This window comes from Muntiacus reevesi, chromosome X (assembly GCF_963930625.1).
Source record: "Muntiacus reevesi chromosome X, mMunRee1.1, whole genome shotgun sequence".
Taxonomy (NCBI): Eukaryota; Metazoa; Chordata; class Mammalia; order Artiodactyla; family Cervidae; genus Muntiacus; species Muntiacus reevesi.
In genome coordinates, this window is record NC_089271.1 from 147858197 (window position 1) to 147879007 (window position 20811).

The following is a 20811-nucleotide window of genomic DNA, read 5'->3' on the forward strand; positions in this document are numbered from 1 at the left end:
GGAGGGACTGGTGTGCTCTGGGGAAGGAGAGTGAGATGAAGATGGCTGGGTGCTGTCACGTGAGAGGCTCTGATGGTGACTGAAGGCCCAGGAGGAATCCTGGGGTCAGAGGCAAATCCCACAGAACCTTGGGGCAGGGCCACAGGGTGGGGTTGAGTGCACGTGCTGTGGCTCCTTCCTGTGAAAGTAAGGCGAGCTGGCAGAGGGGAGCACCTGCCTGGCCCAGGACACATGGCCTGTCCAAGAGGCGGCTGAGGACGAGGACCAAAAGACTGACCCCGTGCTGGCTAATGTAGCCCCGGCCACCTCAGAGGACCAGGGCTCAGCCTGTGCCAGCTCGGACCATGAGGCCAGCCGTCCCGAGGGGCACAACAACACAGATGGGGCCCCAGAGGCCAGACCCTCCAGGGAGGCCAGCCACACACTCCTAACCAAGAGGAATAACTGGATCTTCATTGACGAGGAGCAAGGCTTTGGGGGCCGGGGGCCAGCCCGGGGCCATGGCCATGGGTTCTGAGAGTTCACCTTCTGCTGGCAGCCCAGTGGTAGTAGCCTGTGGGACGGGGGCGTCCTCGGGGCACAGGCCCTCTACGACGGCAGCCAGAGGAGTGGCTGGGGCCGGGGTCTGCAGGAGTTTGGCCCACCAGATTAATTCCCCCAGGCCAAGCCCCGGCGGAGGATGGCCAGTGAGACCCTCAGTGAGGACTCTGAGTAGGAGGAGCTTCTGAGTAGGAGGAGCTTCCAAGCAGCAACAGCAGCGAGGCGCCGAGCCTGGGGATGAGGGTGAGCTCCCAAAGTAGGAGGAGGCCACGGGAAGGAAGGGCGACTTCAGGGAGTCCTGGTGGTCTGGCAAGATGCACCCCCATAACAGCCCTGCAGTGTCCCAGTTTTAAAGATGGGAAGTTGAGGCCCAGAGAGGTTGAGTGATATGTCCAGGGTTACACAGCTGGTTAGGAGTGGAGCTGGGCCTCAGGTGTGTCTGTCGCTGAGGCCTGTTTTCTTCACTCTTTCCTGTTTGGTTTGAGATAACAGCGCATTACAGGGTTTTGAGAAGAGTGTCGAAATCCTCTCTGGGTTTCCTAGACCCTGGTGATAGTGAATAGGCTGAGGCCCAAGCCGCTAAGGGCCTGGCCTTTTGAGTTGACTCAGTGCTTAGATTTCAGGTGTCTGTAGGGTTAGGTTATTCTTAGCTTGCAGTAAATGGAACCATTGCCCTTCCTTGTGAATCTTGGTTCAGAAACCAACATTGAAAATTGTGGATCCAGCCCTGGGGAGGAGAGTGAGGTGGACTCTGGTGGGCGAAGGCTTCATTGAGGTCCTGATCAAGAAGCAGCACTGTCTGCTGGAGGAAGAGAGGAGAAAGAAGGAGCAAGCAGTGCAGGTATGGGGCGTGATGCAAGGGGGCTGGGTCGCAGAGACCAGTAACCTGCGGGGTCGGAGTGTTGAGAAGTTGGCCCGGGCTGGGAGAGGAAGAATGACATGCTTGTAAGCAGGCACTGCCTCCCAGGGCCCACTGCCTCTGTGCTCCGTGGGGCAGATGGTGTGATTTCCATGCTCTCAGAGGATGACTGGTCCTTGTTGACACCAGCTGAAATGAAGTGAGCAGGACATAGACCTCTGTTAGCTCCTGAAGTCCAGCCTCCTCCTACTGTAGTCTCAGATCACAGCCCACTGGGCACTTCCAGGGGTGGTTTGGTTGGCATTGCAGTTCCTGCGCGGTCAAGGTTTTAACTGATGGCTCGTGAATTCCCTGGAGCAGTTTCTGGGTGTGGTTTTGGAGCCCAGAGGCGTCTTTCTGGGGGGAGCTAATTTTTCCCGTCTGCCATCGAGGCTGGACCCCATCACCCTCTTCTCCGTAGGTTCCTGTCAAAGGCCGAAGTCTTTCCTCTTGAATTCCTCTCGATTTGCGAAGAAGCGGAACAACCTGTGTCTGGAGCAGGGCGACGGGCCTGTGCCCGGCAGCAGCCTGGACACCGAGATCTGTGAGAGCAGCAGTCAGGGTAGGAGCTTGTGTTTGGATCCCAAGGCTCGGGCCGCCTCCCCGGCTTGCAGTCCTTCTCAGGGTAGGATTCTGCCTTGGGGCCGTGAGCAGACACAGCACTGCCTGTTTCCTGGCTTCCTCTGCCGAGTCTGGGGTTAATGCCATCTGCGCACCACGTGCTGCTGCAGCCTCTAAACAGATGTACGTTTCCCCGCCTGAAGTGTGGTGGCGAGCAGAGCATTCTGCATCCAGTGACGGGAAAGAGTGGTCCCCACCCCTCCTGGCTGAGGTCGCTCAGGAGTTGACTTGACTCTCAGCCACATCAGCAATCCTTTCTTCTTACCTTGAGAGTGAACAGCAGACGAATATTTGGGAGAACAGGAGTCGAGAGCTTTCCTGTCTGTGCTGTGTGCCCTTTGCTTGCCAGAAGGAAGGTTCTGTCGCCCCCTCCCCAAATGTCGTCTTAGACTTGAAACCAGGCTAGGGTGGCCCTTACTTTGTAGAAAATCTCTGTTTCCCTGAAGTTAAAAGAATTTCTTGTCCAGTGGTATTTTTCTGGTAGTCTTTCATTTTGAAATACGAAACCATTTTAATTGAGCAGATTCTTCTTGAGTTCTTGCTTTGGGCAAGGCCCTGCAGGGAAGGCAGCGGGAACTTGGTGAAATCACCCATTGCTAGCTCTTTTATTCAAAGCAGCTGAGACTTCCAGAGTGAGTGACAACCCCGGAGCCACATGCCAGACACCCTGGGTTCTGAGCCTGGTTCTCCTAGTTTTACCACATGGCCTGTCTTCATGTTTCTGATTAAAACCTTGATTCTAAACATTTCAATGTAATATTGGGAAATAGTCAACTCTGAAAGTACAGTAGTCTTTCAGTGTATTTTGGGTGCAGTCAGTTTGGTTTTGTGAGAGTGGTGGGTGTCACAGTGTAAATGTCCAAAAATACGTACCTGCCAGCGTGGTCAAGCAGAATGGACCAACTAGGGAGTTGCCCTTGGCTATCAAGGATTTCCCTCCTGGATTGTGCAGTTTCTCGTGGTTGCTCAGACCAGGGGTGTGTGGATGGCTTCAAAGGGCCCTGGATCTTGGAAAAGAGCTCAGGAGGTTTTCTGCACACACACACAGGGTCTGTGACGTTTGTTGGATTCTCAAGAATGCTTGAGCTAACAACAGTTGAGTAATAATCAGCTTGACTCATTCAAAGACTCGTAGGGAGGTGCCAATTTGTAGAAATAAATAGTTGGCTTATGTGAGAAAAAAGCTTTACCACAGCAGAGGTAGTGATACAGAATTCTAATCCCTGTGAGTGAGAAGTTGCTGGCATGTTTACCTAGAGCTCCTTGTCCATGAAATCACGGGAAGCTCGTTTATGGAAATGTTTCTGGGGATGTTGGGGAGTCGAATGAAGGTGTCAGACTGAGGAGGGAGGTGGTTTGGAGACTTGAGTTTGTGTGAGCTGCCCGTGGCCGTGTTTCTGGCCTGGTTGTTCCTCTCTGATGTCCTGACTCTGTCTTTCTCCTAGCAGCCCTCCTCCTTCAGGCCTCTGCTAGTGACTCCTGGACCAAAGCTGCCACTGCCTTCACCAGCACTGAGCCTGGCTCTGCTGAGGTGAGTGGCCCCCAGGCATCAAGCTTGTGCTCACCATCCAGGGCTGTCCCAGCGGCCCGCCCATGCTCTCCCTGGCCAAGCGGTGAGCCTGGCTCATTGTTGGTCTCCAGTCTTGCTTTCAGCTCTGCAGAAGGTGCCTGTGTGGGAGGGAGAAAGAGGGGATGGCCAGGGAGTACCCACCCTGGGTCCTTGGTGTCTGGCCATGCTCAGAGTGCAGGGGTCCATGTGTACCTGGGATCACGGGCTCGGGCCAGGAGACATGTCATGCTTCAGGTCTCGCTCTGCAGGACTCAGGTGCTGACTGGCCGTGTGTCCTGCACAGCAGGGCTTTAAGAGCAGCCAGGGAGACAGTGGTGTTGACCTGAGCGCAAAGTCCCAGAGTCCTTAGCCACCTCCTCGCAGCGCAGCTCCCCATGTGGCACCCTGAAGCCCAAGGATACAAGTGGGCCTGGCCTGGTGCCCAAGGCCAATAGCCACAAGGAGCAAACTCAAAAGCAGTCAGAGCCAAAGGTCATCTGGAGCCCGGCTCTCAGGGGCCAGGCTGGGCAGAACAGCTGGTGTCTTATTTCTTCTTTTCTGGCTCCCAGTTCCTTGGAAGCTAGAGGTCAGGGTCACTCCAGGCTGTGTGTCTCAGCCTCTTTGCTTTTCCATCAAGGATTCAGAACAAGGCTCAGGACAGAGCACGGAGCCCAGACCGGGACCCATCGGAAGTGAGCACTCTCTGCAAAACAGAAAGGGCTCTGAGGGGGCCGAAAGGTTTCCAGGTGCTGTGATTCCCCATTCATGGGGTGGAGATTCACGGGGACTCTGTGCTGCCAGTGACACCCATTGAATTTGGAGCCAACCCGAAGGTGAGGCTTGAAGTGTTTCTTCTCCGCACCTCCCCAACCCCTGTTTTTGGTGCTTGGAGAGGAAGGAGGGGCCTTTCCTGGAGGAGTGGGCTGGTAGGTGCTGGCAACACTCCAAGGGATGTCGTGGGGTGGCATCCTGGTTGAAGAGCTGCTCTGGGCTGGCCCCGTCTCCCTGCCAATGCCAAGCAAGTTCTCAGACCAAGCAAGAAGCCAGGCAGGGAAGGGGATGGCCGCCTTGCTTGGGGGCTGTTGGGAAACAGCTGGCAGTTTTGTTCACATGGTGAATACTGCTTACTTATTTACTTTTAAGTCTTTATTTATGTGGCTGTGCTAGGTCTTAGTTGCGTCACATGGAGTCTTTGATCTTCGTTGGGGCATATGGGATCTCATTCCCTGAGCAGGGATCGAACCCGGGCCCCCTTCATCGGGATCCTGGAATCTTAGCCCCTGGACCACCAGGGAAGTCCCATACTGGGTTTTTTGAGTTGCTGAGGTGATGGGTCTACTTCACGTGTGTCTCTGCCAGAAGGTGAGCCAGGGCAATTTCTGTGGGCCTTGTTCCCTTTTTTTACAGGACTCTGATTTCAGCTTGCAGCCTGGCTTTGCCTCTGGTCCCGCAGGGATTCCAGTTGTCAAACCTCAGGACGCGTTGGCCATGCTTCTACTGCCCAGCTGTGTGGGCCCTGTGCCAGCAGGTCCCGGGGAAGAGAGCCTCGTCAGTGTGGCTCTCGGGCTGGGAGTGTCGGTTTGTGTCTTGGTGCCGTCTCTAGCTAGTTGAACGCCCGTGGCAAGTTGTTCCACGCCCTGGTTTTGTGAGCTTATAATGGAGTGGTGTAACCCCTAAGGTCTCTTGTATTTGGCACTTTGTGATTCAAAACTTCCCGGGCTCCACAGTCACACACGTTTGAGAATGCTGTGCTAAATTAAGTCAACAAGTGTCCTCACTCTACGATTATTCAGAAACCCCATGACATGCAGGTGGGCAGTGGACACTGCACGAAGGGGGTCTAGCGCTGTATTTCTGAGCGTATTTCCAGGGCCTCTTTTTCACAGCCTGGGGGAAGGGGCTGAGACAGGAACTGGGACCTCCATGCCACGCAGTGGGGCCTGTGTGCTGGCCACCAGCTGTGCTTCTGTTGCTGAAACACGGCGGCCCTGCTGGAAGGCTGGGTCCAGGCAGGAGAGGGTGTCGTTCCCCCCTTTGCAGGTGTGCCACTGTGTCCTTCCCTCCAGGCTGGGCTCACCCCCAGCATCCCCATCCTGCAGCGTGACCACCACATCCAGAGAGCCATCAGCCTCTCCCACATGTCCTTCCCCACCGCTGACTTCACTCTGAAGGTAACGTGGGGCCTGGCTTGTGAGTGGGCAAGAGCAAGCAGACCCCACCCCAGCACACCCCCTCCTTCCACCCCTGGACTTAGCTTTGTGCCACCGCTGCCTTCTGGCCCGTAACTTCAATCTCCCCCCACCTCCTTGCATCCAAAGATGGAGTCTGTGCACAAGGCTTGGGAAAACTCGCCCAGCTTGCCGGAGCAGAGCTCGCCAGGAGGCGCCAAGTCAGGTCCGCAGCCCCCACCCTCCAGGGGGGCCTCCAGCGGGGTCAGCTATAGCTCCTTCAGTGGAGTCTCCAAGCCCCCTGTGCCCGTGGCCTCAGTCACACTTTCTGCAGCCCTTCCAGGTACCTCTCCCCTGGTCCAGCTCACGGATCCTTCTCCATTCCCTCGAGGGAAACATGGGTTTGTAGCCCTGAGGCCCCCCTGCCTTGACCTAAGGAGCATGTTCCTGCCTGGGGGCCATGGGTTCCTGTGTGCTCTGGTCTCTGGCACTTGCTGCTCTCAGCTTCCGACCCTGGGAGGCGACAGGACTCTGTGACCTCTGCAGGGCTCTCTCGCCTCCTGCACAGAGGTCCCATCAGAGATTCTGCCGCATGAGCAGCTGTCTGAACGTTGCCCCCTCCTCTGTGAAACAGCAGAGTCGTGATGGCCCAGTGCGGGGTCACCATGCCCATGAGATGAGCTCACATCCAGGGAGGGTTTTGTATCAACTGAGCTTCAATAAGCAGGAGCCAGTTTTACCCCAATGGTCACTGTCCTCATCACGGTGTCAGTGCCCAAAGGAGCCTGTTGGGACTCAAGGGGCCCAGCTGCCGGCGTCTCAGTGATCCGATTGCTACAGATCCTTCTGACTCTCCACTGTGGACTCAATGGCAGGGAGATGAAGAGGACCGTGACTGAGAGACCTTGGCAGCCTCCTTTATGACCGAGCCCTTCCTGGGTGTGCGGGGTGGTGGGTGAGAGGGGAAGGCTGACTGCAGCGGCCCCTCTCCCTGGGCCCTGGGCTGCACAGGAGCCCAGGGCCAACTCTGCCACGTTGCTTCCCCCCACCACTTTGCAGAACCTTCTGGGACAGTGAGACTTGATCCTGTTCCCCTACCTCGAATTGTGTTTCCAGGCAGCCACCTGCCACCTCTCTACCTGGATGACCATGTGTTTGCGAGTCAGCCCCGGCTGGTTCCTCAGACCATACCTCAGCAGCAGAGTTACCAACAGGTAATGCCAGCGAGACAGGTGACCCAGGGATAGAGGGGAGGGTGCAGCACAGGGCGTGATTGGCTGCTTCATGTACCCGTTCATGGCCTGTCTCATGTTTTGAACCCCTCACATTACTGCCATGTACCTGGCACGTTATGGCAGCCAGTCAGTGTTTCCTGAGTGAACACGTGAGAGCCGAGGAGGAGGGATGGAGCTGAGTGCTCTGGACGGCTTAGCTTTCCTTTCTTGACCCTCTCCCTCCTGCACCCTAGCCAGGGGATTCACTGAAACGGAATTCTCTTTGATGATCAGGTATCCTTCTGATGAAGGGAAGAAAGGCCTAGACTCCCAGGCACGGATGCGTTAGAAAGTGGTAGTTGTATAAATGAGCAGGTGTCTGTGTTCATGCACAGTGGGCACAATTCTGTGCTGCCAGGGGCTGCGTGTGGAGGGAGTCTCCCTCCTGAAGCTGGTGCTGGGCCTTCCACAGGGCTCCTGTACCTGCAGAGCCCAGGGTGAAGCACTGCCCCAGGGGTAGAGGATATGGCCCATCCTGATCTTTTCAGAGCATATTCTTAAACATTATGTCTTTTGACTCTGCAAGGTCTCATAACTGGGCCATACCACACGTATTCTTCTGTCCGTGGCGTTATCCATCCACTGTTCCGTTTCTGGACCCGCCTCTGTTGGGGGTGGAGCTCTGGCTCGTTCATCCAGCTGTGCAGGGTCCAGCGTACGGATGCTTGTAGTGCTGGTTTGTGGTTTCTTCCTGCCGGTTTTCTGCTCTCTCCTGAGAAGGAAGGAAGTGCAGGCAGGCTGTGTTGAGTTCGCTCTATGGGTGGTGTTGGATGCCCCAGGAAGAAAGACCGGGGTGGAGGTGAAGGGGTGCTGGTGATGGGTTGTGAGAAACAGCTTGCAGGGCAGCATGGTGACCCGCCTGCCTCCCCGTCTGCAGGCTGCCCCTGCCCAGCAGATCCCAATTTCCCTTCTCACATCTCTGCAAGCTCAAGCCCAGCTGGGACTGAGGGGTGGGCTGCATGTCTCCCAGTCTCAGGAGATCTTCAGCTCCTTACAGCTCTTCAGGTGAGATGCCTGGGTTTGGGGGGGCTTGGCGACTTGTCCCCAGGGGTTCCAGCCTTCACAGCCTGTGAGCCTATACCCTTGACCACCTGTTGCTGTGAGCATGTCCACGGGGGATGGGGGTGGGGGTAGAGGGTGAGCCGAGGTGTGTTAGAGGCCATGGGCCCAGCCTTGTCTTTTGTCCTCATGTCCTCCTGCCTCCCTCCCTGCTCTCCCTCCTCTCTGCCCTTGGCCCACTCTCTCAGTGTGTCTGTCCTGTGCTTTTGGCATCACAAAGGTTTTCCTGTGCCTCATGTAGCCTGTTCAGTTCAGTTCAGTCGCTCAGTCGTGTCCGACTCTTTGCAACCCCATGAACCGCAGCACGCCAGGCTTCGCTGTCCATCACCAGCTCCCAGAATCCAAACAAACCTATGTCCATCAAGTCGGTGATGCCACCCAACCATTTCATCCTCTGTTGTCCCCTTCTCCTGCCCTCAATCTTTCCCAACATCAGGGTCTTTTCCAGTGAATCAGCTCTTTGCATCAGCTGGCCAAAGTATTGGAGTTTCAGCTTCAACATCAGTCCTTCCAGTGAAAACCCAGGACTGATCTCCTTTAGGATGGACTGCTTGGATCTCCTCGCAGTCCAAGGGACTCTCAAGAATCTTCTCCAACACCACAGTTCAAAAGCATCAATTCTTCGGGGCTCAGCTTTCTTTATAGTCCAGCTCTCACTTCCATACATGACCACTGGAAAAACAATAGCCTTGACTAAACAGACCTTTGTTGGCAAGGTAATGTCTCTGCTTTTTAATATGCTGTCTAGGTTGGTCATAAATTTCCTTCCAAGGAGTAAGCATCTTTTAAATTCATGGCTGCAGTCACCATCTGCAGTGATTTTGGAGCCCAGAAACATAAAGTCAGACACTGTTTCCACTGTTTCCCCATCTATTTGCCATGAAGTGATTGGACTGGATGCCATGATCTTAGTTTTCTGAATATTGAGCTTTAAGCCAGCTTTTTTACTCTCCCCTTTCACTTTCATCAAGAGGCTCTTTAGTTCTTCAGTTTCTGCCATAATGGTGGTGTCAGCTGCATATCTGAGGTTACTGGTATTTCTTTCGGCAATCTTGATTCCAGCTTGTGCTTCCTCAAGCCCAGCATTTCTCATGATGTACTCTGCATATAAGTTAAATAAGCAGGGTGACAACATACAGCCTTGATGTACTCCTTTTCCTATTTGGAACCAGTCTGTTGTTCCATGTCCAGTTCTAACTGTTGCTTCCTGACCTGCATACAGATTTCTCAAGAGGCAAGTCAGGTGGTCTGGTATTCCCATGTCTTTCAGAATTTTTCACAGTTTATTGTGATCCACACAGTCAAAGTTGTAGGTTTAGAAGATATTAATAGGTTTTTGCCATCATCCCTGGAGAAAAACCATGGCAGGGCAGAACCAGATTCACATGGGTACATAGAGAAGCTGTGGACACTCTGGTCAGACATGTGGGAGGAAAGCCCAAAGAATGTACCAAGCAAGGGTCTATCGTGTTGACTTCTGCTGCCATCCATAGAGAAGTGGAAACTCACGAATTAACCAGACCCACCTGAGGGTCTGACATTAAGGCAGAAGGAGAGTCAGTGGGACCTCTAGGTGGCTCTGACTCCCGCCTCCACAGATGACACTGTGAGGACACCCTCATACACCCCCACTGAGGGGACTGGTCACAGTTCCCAGGACCAGAAATGCTGCAGTTCAGGGATATGCAGGCTTCACTGGATGCAGTTGTGACAGGCTGTTCCCTGCTATGGCTGCACCCATATCCACTCCTATTGTATCCTGCGACCTTTAGGGTTTTTGTCTTCTATAACTAGCCTGTTTGTATCCTTTGCTTATTTCCACAGATCAGAATTGTAGTTATCTTCTTGATGATCAGCAGGATATTAAAAATATTGCTATATTCTTGATATTAATCTGTTATAGATTTAAAACAATGTTTAGGAAGTACTTCCCCACTCCTAGCTCACAAGGATATTTTATTACAGTTTCTATAGTAGCTTTATTTATATTTATTCGGTAACTCAAGGAACATTTTTTGCTGGACACCGTTCCAGGACTCCATGGAGGTTCCAGTATAGCTGGGAAAGACTGTCAAGAAATGAAAAAACAACTACACTAGGTAGCCTGTGGGAAGGTTTTGAGAACTCTGACTGGAAGTGCAGCAAGAGAAAAAGAGAGGGAGAGCTTGGAGGAGTGGTTTTCCATTTTCAACCAGGTGGTTGGGTTGTGAAGCAGAAGTGGAGTGAAGACTTGAAAGAGGTTTGGGAGCGTGAGGAGACCAGTGTGACTGGAGCAGAGTGGGTGAGGAGGAGAGCAGCAGGACAGGGACTGAGAGCTGACAGGAACTGGATGTCAGCACCAGGGCCTCAGGAGACATGCTGAGGGCTTGTGCTCAGAGTGAAGTGGGAGGTGGTGGAGGGTGGCTGTGGGTTGGATGTGGAAAAGATGTTGAAGTCCCAACCCCCGGAGTCTGTGGATATGACAAAATCATGCCATTTTGAAAAATTCACTGTGTTTTTACTATTTAATTCTGGCATTAATAAAGGTTATAAGGAAGACTCATGACCTAAGTGTCCTCTTATTTAAGTAATGACCTCTGATAAAAACTCAGAACACGTTTTGAAGGCTGAGTGTTGAAAATAGACTTCCCTGCTGTTTTCAAGTACAACAGGCCTAACCTGACTCACATAGAATACCCCACATCCATGTTACTTCGCTGCAAGCCATTCAGCAGATGGCTGTAACAAGCACTGCTTCTGGTCAGCCAAACCACGTCTTTTTTCTGGGTCAGAAACTAGCTTCAATAGTTGATAGTAAAATCAATGGCCCTGCCAGATACTGCAGATAAGGTGTGACCTTCAATACTGACATTAAAAGGCAACAGCAGGGGTCTGTTGTGCCCTTACTTCTCTTTTCCCCATGGCTGATGCTCCCAGTTGCCCTGGATGTCAGGTCAGCAGCGTCTCTAGGCCATGATGTAAGGCAGAGACAACCAGAGTAGCCGGGGCTCAGGTTTGGGGGAACCAGGCCAAAGGCACAGACCCTACAGCCAAGGGGAATCCTGGTGCTGAGAGAAAGGAGGAGAAGCCATGTGAACTTCCTCACCCCGGTGAAGGACCAGGCTGATTACCATGAATGGTTTTTCCTGACACTCCAGACCTAGCCCCTGATCTAAAGAAGGGTTTGTTGGCCCACAAGGTTCACATGAGAAGCAAGGGCCGGGAAACCTAACCTGAAGGTCTCTGAGCCCCAAGCCCCTTGAGTTCTGGTCCCTTTACTCCACCAGGCACCTCCCTAACTTTCCAGCTTTCTACTTTAGTTTCTTTAATCTGAAATTGCATTAATTATTGTTTCTTTATTTTAATTGTGCCATTTGTTTTTATAAATTTAGTTTTTATTTTCTGAGACAGAGTGGCACTGTGCAGGCTGGAGCAGGGGGTCTGATGGGAGAGAGCAGAGCTGAGACAGAGATCCCTCCCACATGGGCACCTCACTGACAGCAGATGGGGCACTGGAGAGCCTAAGGGACAGGGTGGCCTTTCCAATCAAGGCTGCCTGTCATTGGAACTCCACGAGGCTGATCATGAATCCGACCCCACTTTGGCACCACACACGGACATCACTTCCTGAGAGACCTCCGTGGAGAGGGCAGGGCAATCCATGGGATGTGTCTCTCCACTTGGCTTCTGTCCAGCACTGTGTTCTCATGGTGTGTTTCATGGTCAAAACCTCTTATTTGAATGAGTTTTAGCCTCTGTTTACTTTCACACAGAAGAACACAACCTAATTGTTTTATATCTGTCTTAAAATTTTAAATATTTCCATTTCTTTGGTCTTCAATAAGACTTTTAATTCATTTTCATACTCTATGGTGATAGAAGTCAGAATAGTGATTATCTCTACTGGGAAGAGGCAGGAAGTAAAACAAATTTGTAAATTATTCTTTATTATAGAAGGTGATGAGTGGTGTGGGAAAGCAAAGAACAGCATGAAGAGGATTGACTGCCCACTGGGCTGTGGGGAGGGTGGCTGCAGGAGGAAGTCAGGTGAGAAGATGAGACCTGGGCAGACTCAGAAATGATGGGTGACCAGGAGCTATATTTGAGAGCGTAGTCAAGCCAGGGAGAACAGACTATGCAAAAGCACTAATTCCTCAGAAAACCTGGAATGTTGAGGGTGCAGCCTAGAGGCCAGTGTGGTTGGCATGGAGTGAGCAAGAGTGTGCATAGCAGAGGAGGTAAAGAGGGAATGGGGGTTCACAGATGAGAATGTGGGGCATTTCTGGTCATTATAAGGACCTCTGGCTTATATTCTGAGTGAGAATAAAGCCAGTGAAGGGAACTGAACAGGGGACACATGTCTGGCTTACATTTTGAAAGGAAGGAGCACTGTAGCCACCAGAGCTGCTGGGTGCTGGTGGGTGAGATAAGTCCATCACCGTCACCCCCAGGATCATTGCCACCATCCCCGGCAGCAACAGCTGCCTCCCTCCAGCCCAGTGGAGCAGAGTTGTCGGGGTTCTGTCACAGCAGACTCTGTTCACGCATATGGAGGAACAGGAAAGACTCTGCCCTGCCACTAGCTTCGAAGATCCCCTTAAAAGTGACCAAAATATATGAAGCTCAGGCTGTAAGAAAAAACTGGGCATCAGGCTAGGGAGGATCAGCAGTGATCTCTGGGAGCTGAGATATGGAATATACGAGTTGTACAGCTGCCCCGGATTTAAAGAGCCAATTTTAATTTTTTTGCCATGCCACATGGTATGTGGGATCTTAGTTCCACTACCAGGAATTGAACCTACAGCCCTTGCAATGGAAGTGCAAAGTCTTAACCACTGGACTGCTTGTGAAGTCCCCAATAATTAATTATGATGCATCTTATATCTATTCAATAAACATTTTGGAAGAGCTTTTAGAAAGCAGAAAAGCTAGTATATTAAATGAAAAAAATCAGGAAAATATTTATTTATTTTCCTTATTTTTTATTAGTTTTTTCATTTATATTTATTAGTTGGAGGCTAATTACTAATGCTAAATTTGACAGACAACAAGAAGGAACGACAGAGGATCAGATGGTTGGATGGCATCACCGACTCAATACACATGAGTTTGAGCAGGCTCAGGGAGGTGGTGATGGACATGGAGGACTAGTGTGCTGCAGTCCATGGGGTTCCAAAGAGTCAGACACAACTGAATGACTAAACTGAACATTACATGCTGTTATAAATTTAATGTGCAGGTACAACTAGAAAATATTCTTAATGTTGACAGTATTTGTGAACATAGGGCTCGATTTTAATTTTCCTAAATTGTTTTCAATTACCTTGTCCTACTGGAATATCTGAATTTCAGAACCTGCCCTCTAACACGAGAACAAAGATAAAAAGTTTTGTTTTTTTTTTTTAAATCCAGAAGCACATTAGCTGAAAAGAAACTGAGGCACAAAAAGTGACTTAGTTTTATTTTCTGCTGTGATAAACACTGAAGCATCCCATGCCTCAAGTAGCAGGGAAACAAAGTGAACCAAGAGATACCAAAGGCCAGTAAAGGCAAAAACTTACACTCAAATAACAAAGTGTTGATGACTCTTAAGTTTGAATGCCCTATGCATTGCCGAGTAGGGGACACAAGGTTAGGCTTCACCCTCTTTCCTCAGCCTAGGAAAGGTGGGATCCCAAGGCTCTGAATGTTCTGAATCACTAGGGAAAGCTGATCGAGGAACAGGTTGATGGGAATTCGGATGAAAGCAACATCTTCAGCAGTCCATCTACTAAAAGTGGGGAAAATAAGGTTAAGGGGAGATGTTACTATAGGTCCAGGGTACCAGCCCACCTCCTTATACCAAGCCCCTCAGTGTCTCCATCATAGCACTCTTAAGAGAGAGCTCAGAAAATAGCACCCACTGCCCTCCCCCCACTCCCCAAGGCAAACTCGTCTGGAACTGACACAATCAGGTCACAGCCATTCACTGCAAATTCCTTCTGAGTAATTCCTTGGTGGCGTTGGACATCTCGGAGCAGAGACCTGCGAGCCAAGCATGCCTCCAGCGGGGATTGGAAAGGCACTCTGAATTTGCTGGGAGAGACACGGTTAAGGCACCATCCATTACTGAATTTGCTGGTATCTCAGGCTTCCTCACACCTCAGAGGCCTGTTTTTATCCCAGAATGCCCATGCTCCCGACCATAACCTGAGACCACCCTGAGCTGCCTCCCTAACCCTTCGGTCCGTCTTCCCCGCCCTCCAGGCTCCTCAGGCCTTGACAACCCCATTTCCTGTCAGGCTGCCTACTCTTGCTGTGCTGGATTGCCCCCGTGCTCCCTTCTATCCCTTCCTCAGGCTCCCAGCATGTTTCCCACCACCATACCACTAACCCTGCCCATGGAGGCTCCATGAAAAGGATACAGCACCAGCACTCCGCGTCTACGCCTTACAGCCACTGGTGCTACGTCTCTACCACGTCCTGGGGCACGTGGGGCCCGTTCACCTCTGGGACGAGCTCTAGAAGCTTCCATCACAGCTCTTCCTCTGTCAGGGCCACCCTGGCCTTCTGGGGCCCGGTGATGATCCTCACCTTCAGCGCTGCCTGAACCCCTCTGGCTAGGACGCATTCTGGAGCTCTGCTGGTCATCTTGGCCCTTTGCACCACCGGTGCCAACACCCGAGGGTCGCATGGCTGCCCCTCGTCTCTCTCGTACACCAACACAAAGGGGCGGAGAGACTGAGCCCCTCAGGAAGTCCCGCCCCTTCTGCTCAAGGACTCCAAAAGTGCGCCTGTGCGGACAGCCCTGAAGGCGCCTCCTCTCACCGGATTGGTTACCACCCAGCCTACTCCCACCCACCGGCCGCTGTGGCGACCCTGTGAGGCTGGAGGGACTCAGGTCCCTCACAAAGCCACGCTCCTTTCAGGTGCCCCCGATGCACCTGCGCCCACGGGCCCCTCCTGTGCTGGCCTAGACGGTGTGGAATGGACCTCGCCAAGTGTCCACAGATGCCACCGAGACACAAATGACGACTTTCCAGTCTCAAGGCATAAAGCTAGTTCCACAAAGCATCGTTGATTTCTCCAACATAGGCCACAGAAGGGTCTTACTAGATTAAGGTGGGAGTTGAGGGCAAGGGGCCAAGCCACACAACCCAGCAGCATTCACCCTCTGCCCACTCCACATCTAGACCTGTGCTCTTTGACCAGAGTGACAGCTAGCAGTTCCTATGTTCCATGGGCTGTTTCAGCTTCTTTCCACGTGTATTTGTCCATCATGTCAATTTTTTTTTTCATTTATTTTTATTCGTTGGAGGCTAATTACTTTACAATATTGTAGTGGTTGCCATACATTGACATGAATCAGCCATGGATTTATATGAGTTCCCCATCCTGAACCCCCCTCCCACCTCCCTCCCCATCCAATCCCTCTGGGTCATCCCAATGCACCAGCCCCGAGCACTTGTCTCATGCATCCAACCTGGACTGGCGATCTGTTTCACACTTGATAACATACATGTTTTGATGCCGTTCTCTCAGATCATCCGACCGTCGCCTTCTCCCATAGAGTCCAAAAGTCTGTTCTATACGTCTGTGTCTCTTTTTCTGTCTTGCATATAGGGTTATCACTACCATCTTTCTAAATTCCATATATATGCGTTAGTATACTGTATTGGTGTTTATCTTTCTGGCTTACTTCACTCTGTATATGAAACTCCAGTTTCATCCATCTCATTAGAACTGATTCAAATGTATTCTTTTTAATGGCTGAGTAATATTCCATTGTGTATATGTACCACAGCTTTCTGATCCATTCATCTGCTGATAGGCATCTAGGTTGCTTCCAAGTCCTGGCTATTGTAGACAGTGCTGCGATGAACATTGGGGTACACGTGTCCCTTTCAGATCTGGTTTCCTCGCTGTGTATGCCCAGCAGTGGAATTGCTGGGTCATATGGCAGTTCTATTTCCAGTTTCTTAAGGAATCTCCACACTGTTCTCCATAGTGGCTGTACTAGTCTGCATTCTCACCAACAGTGTAAGAAGGTTCCCTTTTCTCCACACCCTCTCCAGCATTTATTGCTTGTAGACTTTTGGATAGCAGTCATTCTGACTGGCGTGTAATGGAACGTCATTGAGGTTTTGATTTGCATTTCTCTGATAATGAGTGACATCTCTTAAAGCTCAAGCCCAGCTGGGACTGAGGGGCAGGCCGCATGTCTCCCAGTCTCAGGAGATCTTCAGTTCCTTACAGCCCTTCAGGTGAGATGCCTGGGTTTGAGGGGGCTTTGCGGCTTGCCCCCAGGGGTTCCAGCCTTCACAGGCTGTGGGGCTGTTCCCTTGTCCACCTGTTGCTGTGAGCATGTCCACGGGGGATGGGGGTTGGGGTAGAGAGTGAACTGTGGCGTGTTAGAGACCAGGGGCCCAGCCTTGTCTTTTGTCCCCGTGTCCTCCTGCCTCCCTCCCCGCTCTCCCCCATTGCTGCCCTTGGCCCGCTCTCTCAGTGTGTCTGTCCCATGCTTTTGGCATCACACAGGTTTTCCTGTGCCTCATACAGCCTGTATGTCTGCTTAACCAGTGAGGTTCAAACTGGGGTCCCTAGACTAGCAGCAGCAGCATCTAGGAGCTTGCTGTAAATGCAGTTTCTCAGGCTCCATCCCAGACCTCTGTGTCAGAAACCCTGGGGCTGAGGCAATAGCCTATGTGGGAGTGAGTGCTCTGGGGTCTGAGGTGAGACCAGCTAGTTCAGCCGCTTACCTGACCTGACCATCCGTCTGGCTTTTGCAGACACTTTCTTTTGGGCTTTCGAAAGACAGGTGGCACTAGTGGTAAAGAATCCACCTGCCAACACAAGAGACGCAGTGGACACAGGTTCAATCCCTGGGTGGGGAAGATCCCCTGGAGAAGGAAATGGGAACTCACTCCAGTATTCTTGCCTAGAAAATTCCATGGACAGAGGAGCCTTGTGGGTTACAGTCCATAGGTTGCAAACAATCAGACACAATTGAGCCCACACACATATATACACATATACTTTTAATCCAAGAGAAATCAGAGGTTAGAGAAGTAGTTACAGTTCAGGACAAAACCAGATAAAACATGAGGAGGACTTCCCTGGGGGTTCAGTGGACAGGAATCCACCTGTCAATGCAAAGGACACTGCTTCGATGGCTGGTCTGGGAAGATCCAAAGTGCCACGGAGCAACTGAGCCCATGCCCCACAACTACTGAGCCTGTGCCCTAGAGCCCATGTTCTGCAGTAAGAGAAGACACCGCAATGCGAAAGAAGCCTGTGCTCAGCAACTAGAGTGTAGACGCCCCTGGCCACAACTAGAGAAAGCACATGTGCATCAATGAACACTAAGTGCAGGCAAAAATATATAAATAAAGTCAACATGACGAGAGGAGAGCAGGCCAGCTTCTCCGAGTAAAGGGCAGTGTGGAGCTGGCTAGGGATCGTGTTCGAAAGCCAAGTGGAAAGTAAAGCCTCACAGTCACTTACAGACAGCTAAATGAGCTCTTTGTCCCAGGCTCCCCTGTCGGTACTACAAATGCAGAGCCATGAGCAGACATTGTTACAGTTTTAGTTGTAGGTTTAGCAGATATTAATAGGTTTTTGCCATCATCCCTGGAGAAAAACATGTCAGGGCAGAACCAGAGTCACATGGGTACGTAGAGTAGGTGTGGACACTGGTCAGACATGTGAGAGGATAGTCAAAAGAATGTCCCAAGCAAGTGCCTAGTGTGTTGACTTCTGCTGTCATCCATCCCACAAGCGAAAGCTCATGAATTAACCAGGCCCACCTGAGGGTCTGACATTAGGGCAGAAGGAGAGACAGTGGGTCATTTAGGTGGCTCTGACTCTCGCCTCCACAGGCGACACTGTGAGGACACCCTCATACACCCCCACTGAGGGGACTGGTCACAGTTTCCCAGGAGCAGAAATGCTGGAGTTCAGGGATGTGCAGGCTTCACTGGAGTCAGTCATGCCAGGCTGCTCCCTGTTATGGCTGCATCCATTCCCACTCCTACCATATCCTGCAACCTTTGGGGTTTTTCTCTTCTATAATTAGCCTTTGTATCCTTTCCACATTTTCACAAATCAGAATTGTAGTTATCTTCTTGATGATCAGCAGGATATTAAAAATATTGCTATTTTCTTGATATTAATCTGTTATGGGTTTAAAACAATGTTTAGGAAGTACTTCTCCACTCCTAGCTCACAAGAATATTTTATTACTTTTTCTATAGTAGCTTTATTTATTCAGTAACTCAAGGAACTTTTTTTGTTGGTCGTTGCTCCAGGCCTCCATGGAGGTTCCAGTTCAGCCAGGAAAGACTGTCAAGAAATGAAAAAACAACTACACTAGGTAGCCTATGGGAAGGTGGTGAGGCCTCTGGACAGAAGTGCAGCAGTTGAAAAGAGAGGGAGCGCTTGGAGGAGAGGTTTTCCATTTTCAACCGGGTGGTCGGGGTCAGCTTTGTTGTGAAGCAGAGATGGAGTGAAGACTTGAGGGAGGTTTGGGAGCGTGAGGAGACCAGTGTGGCTGGAGCAGAGTGGGAGAAGAGGAGAGCAGCAGGACAGGGGGTCAAGAGCTGACAGGGACTGGATGTGGAGGCCTCAGGGCACATGCTGAGGGCTTGTGCTCAGAATGAAGTGGAAGTTGGTGGAGGGTGGCTGTGGGTTGGATTGTGTCCCCCAGAAAAAGATGTTGAAGTCCCAACCCCCGGAGTCTGTGAATGTGACAAAATCATGCCATTTAAAAAAATTCACTGTTTTTACTATTTCATTTCTGGCATTAATAAAGGTCATAAGGAAGAATCATGACCTAAGTGTCCTCTTATTTGTTTTAAGTAGTGACCGCTGATAAAAACTCGGAACACGTTTTGAAGGGTGAGGGTTGAAAATAGACTTCCCTGATGTTTTCAAGTACAACAGGCCCAACCTGACTCACATGGACTGCCCTACATCCATGTTACTTCACTGCAAGTCGTTCAGCAGGTGGCTGTAACAGGCACTGCTTCCGGTCAGCCAAACCACGTCTTTTTTCTGGGTCAGAAACTAGCTTCAGTAGTTGATAGTAAAATCAACGGCCCTGCCAGAAACCACAGATAAGGTGATCTTCTGTACTGACATTAAAAGGCAACAGCACCCAGCCTGCCTCCCCACAGCAGGGGTCTGTTGTGCCCTCACCTCTCTTCTCCCCATGGTTGATGCTCCCAGCTGCCTTGGGTGCCAGGTCAGCAGCGTCTCTAGGCCATGATGTAAGGCAGAGACAACCAGAGTAGCCGGGGATCGGGTTTGGGGGAACCAGGCCAAAGGCACAGACCCTACACCCAAGGGGAATCCTGGTGCTGAGACAATGAAGGAGAACCCATGTGAACTTCCTCACCCTGATCAAGGACCTTGCTGATTACCACAATTGTTTTTTCCTGAAACTCCAGACCAAGCCGCCAATCTAAAGAAGGGTATGTTGGCCCACAAGGCTAACCTGAGAATCAAGGGCTAAGAATCCTAACCTGAAGGTCTCTGAGCCCCAGGCCCCTTGAGCTCTGGCCCCTTTACTCCATCAGGCACCTCCCTAGGTTTCCACCTTTCTACTTTATTTTCTTTGATCTTAAATTGCATTTATTATTATTTATTTTAATTGTGCCATTTGTCTTTATAAATTTAATTCTTGTTTTCTGAGACAGAGTGGCACTGTGCAGGCTGGAGCAGGGGGCCCGATAAGAGAGAGCAGAAATGAAATGAGGCACAGACCCATCCCACATGGGCACCTCACTGACAGCAGATGGGGCACTGGAGAGCCTAAGGGGCATGGTGGCCTTTCCAATCAAGGCTGTTGATCACTGAAACTCCACAAGGCCAATTGTGAACTGGATCTCACTCAGCACCACAAACTGACATCACAGCCTAGGAGACCTCCGTGGGGAAGGCAGGGTAATCCATGGGACATGTCCCTTTGTTTGACTTCTGTCCAGCACTGTGTTCTCATGGTCTTTGTTTCACGGTCAAAACCTCTTATTTGCATGAGTTTGAGCCTCTGTATACTTTCACATAAAAGATCACACCCTAATTGTTTTTTCTGTCTTGAAATTTTAAATCATTTCCACTTTTTTGTTCTTCAGTGTGACTTTTAATTCATTTTCATACTCTATGGTGATAAAAGTCAAAATAGTGATTATCTGTATTGGGAAGAGGCAGGAAGTAAAACAAATTTGTAAATTATACCACATTATAGAAGGTGATCAGTGGTGTGGGAAAGAATAGTGTGAAGAGGATTGACTGCCCACCAGGCTGTGGGGAGGGTGGCTGCAAGGGGAAGTCGGGTGAGAAGATGAGACCTGGGCAGACTCGGAGATGAGGGAGGTGGCCAGGAGCTATATTTGAGAGGGTAATCAAGCCAGGGAGAACAGACTATGCAAAAGCACTAATTCCTCAGAAAACCTGGAATGTTGAGGGTGCAGCCAAGAGGCCAGTGTGGTCAGCATGGAGTGAGCAAGAGTGAGCATAGCAGAGGAGGTACAGAGGCAATGTGGGTTCACAGATGAGAATGTGGGGCATTTCTGGTCATTATAAGGACCTCTGGCTTATATTCTGAGTGAGAATAAAGCCAGTGAAGGGAACTGAACAGGGGAGACATATCTGGCTTACATTTTGAAAGGAAGGATCATTGTAACCATTAGAGCTGCTGGGTGCTGGCAGGTGAGATAACTCCATCATCGTCACCCCCAGGATCAT

The 20811-nt window shown here is 50.9% G+C and overlaps 1 non-coding gene and 1 pseudogene across 1 annotated transcript; both read left to right on the top strand.

The window, feature by feature from the left end:
- The first annotated feature begins 679 nt into the window (after positions 1 to 679).
- LOC136154766 (protein PRRC2B-like) lies at positions 680 to 8059 on the top strand (annotated as a pseudogene).
- On the top strand, positions 6594 to 6679 carry LOC136154945 (small nucleolar RNA SNORD62). Its single transcript, XR_010660640.1, has one exon. It is a non-coding gene; the product is annotated as a small nucleolar RNA SNORD62 (small nucleolar RNA).
- Positions 8060 to 20811: the final 12752 nt, after the last annotated feature.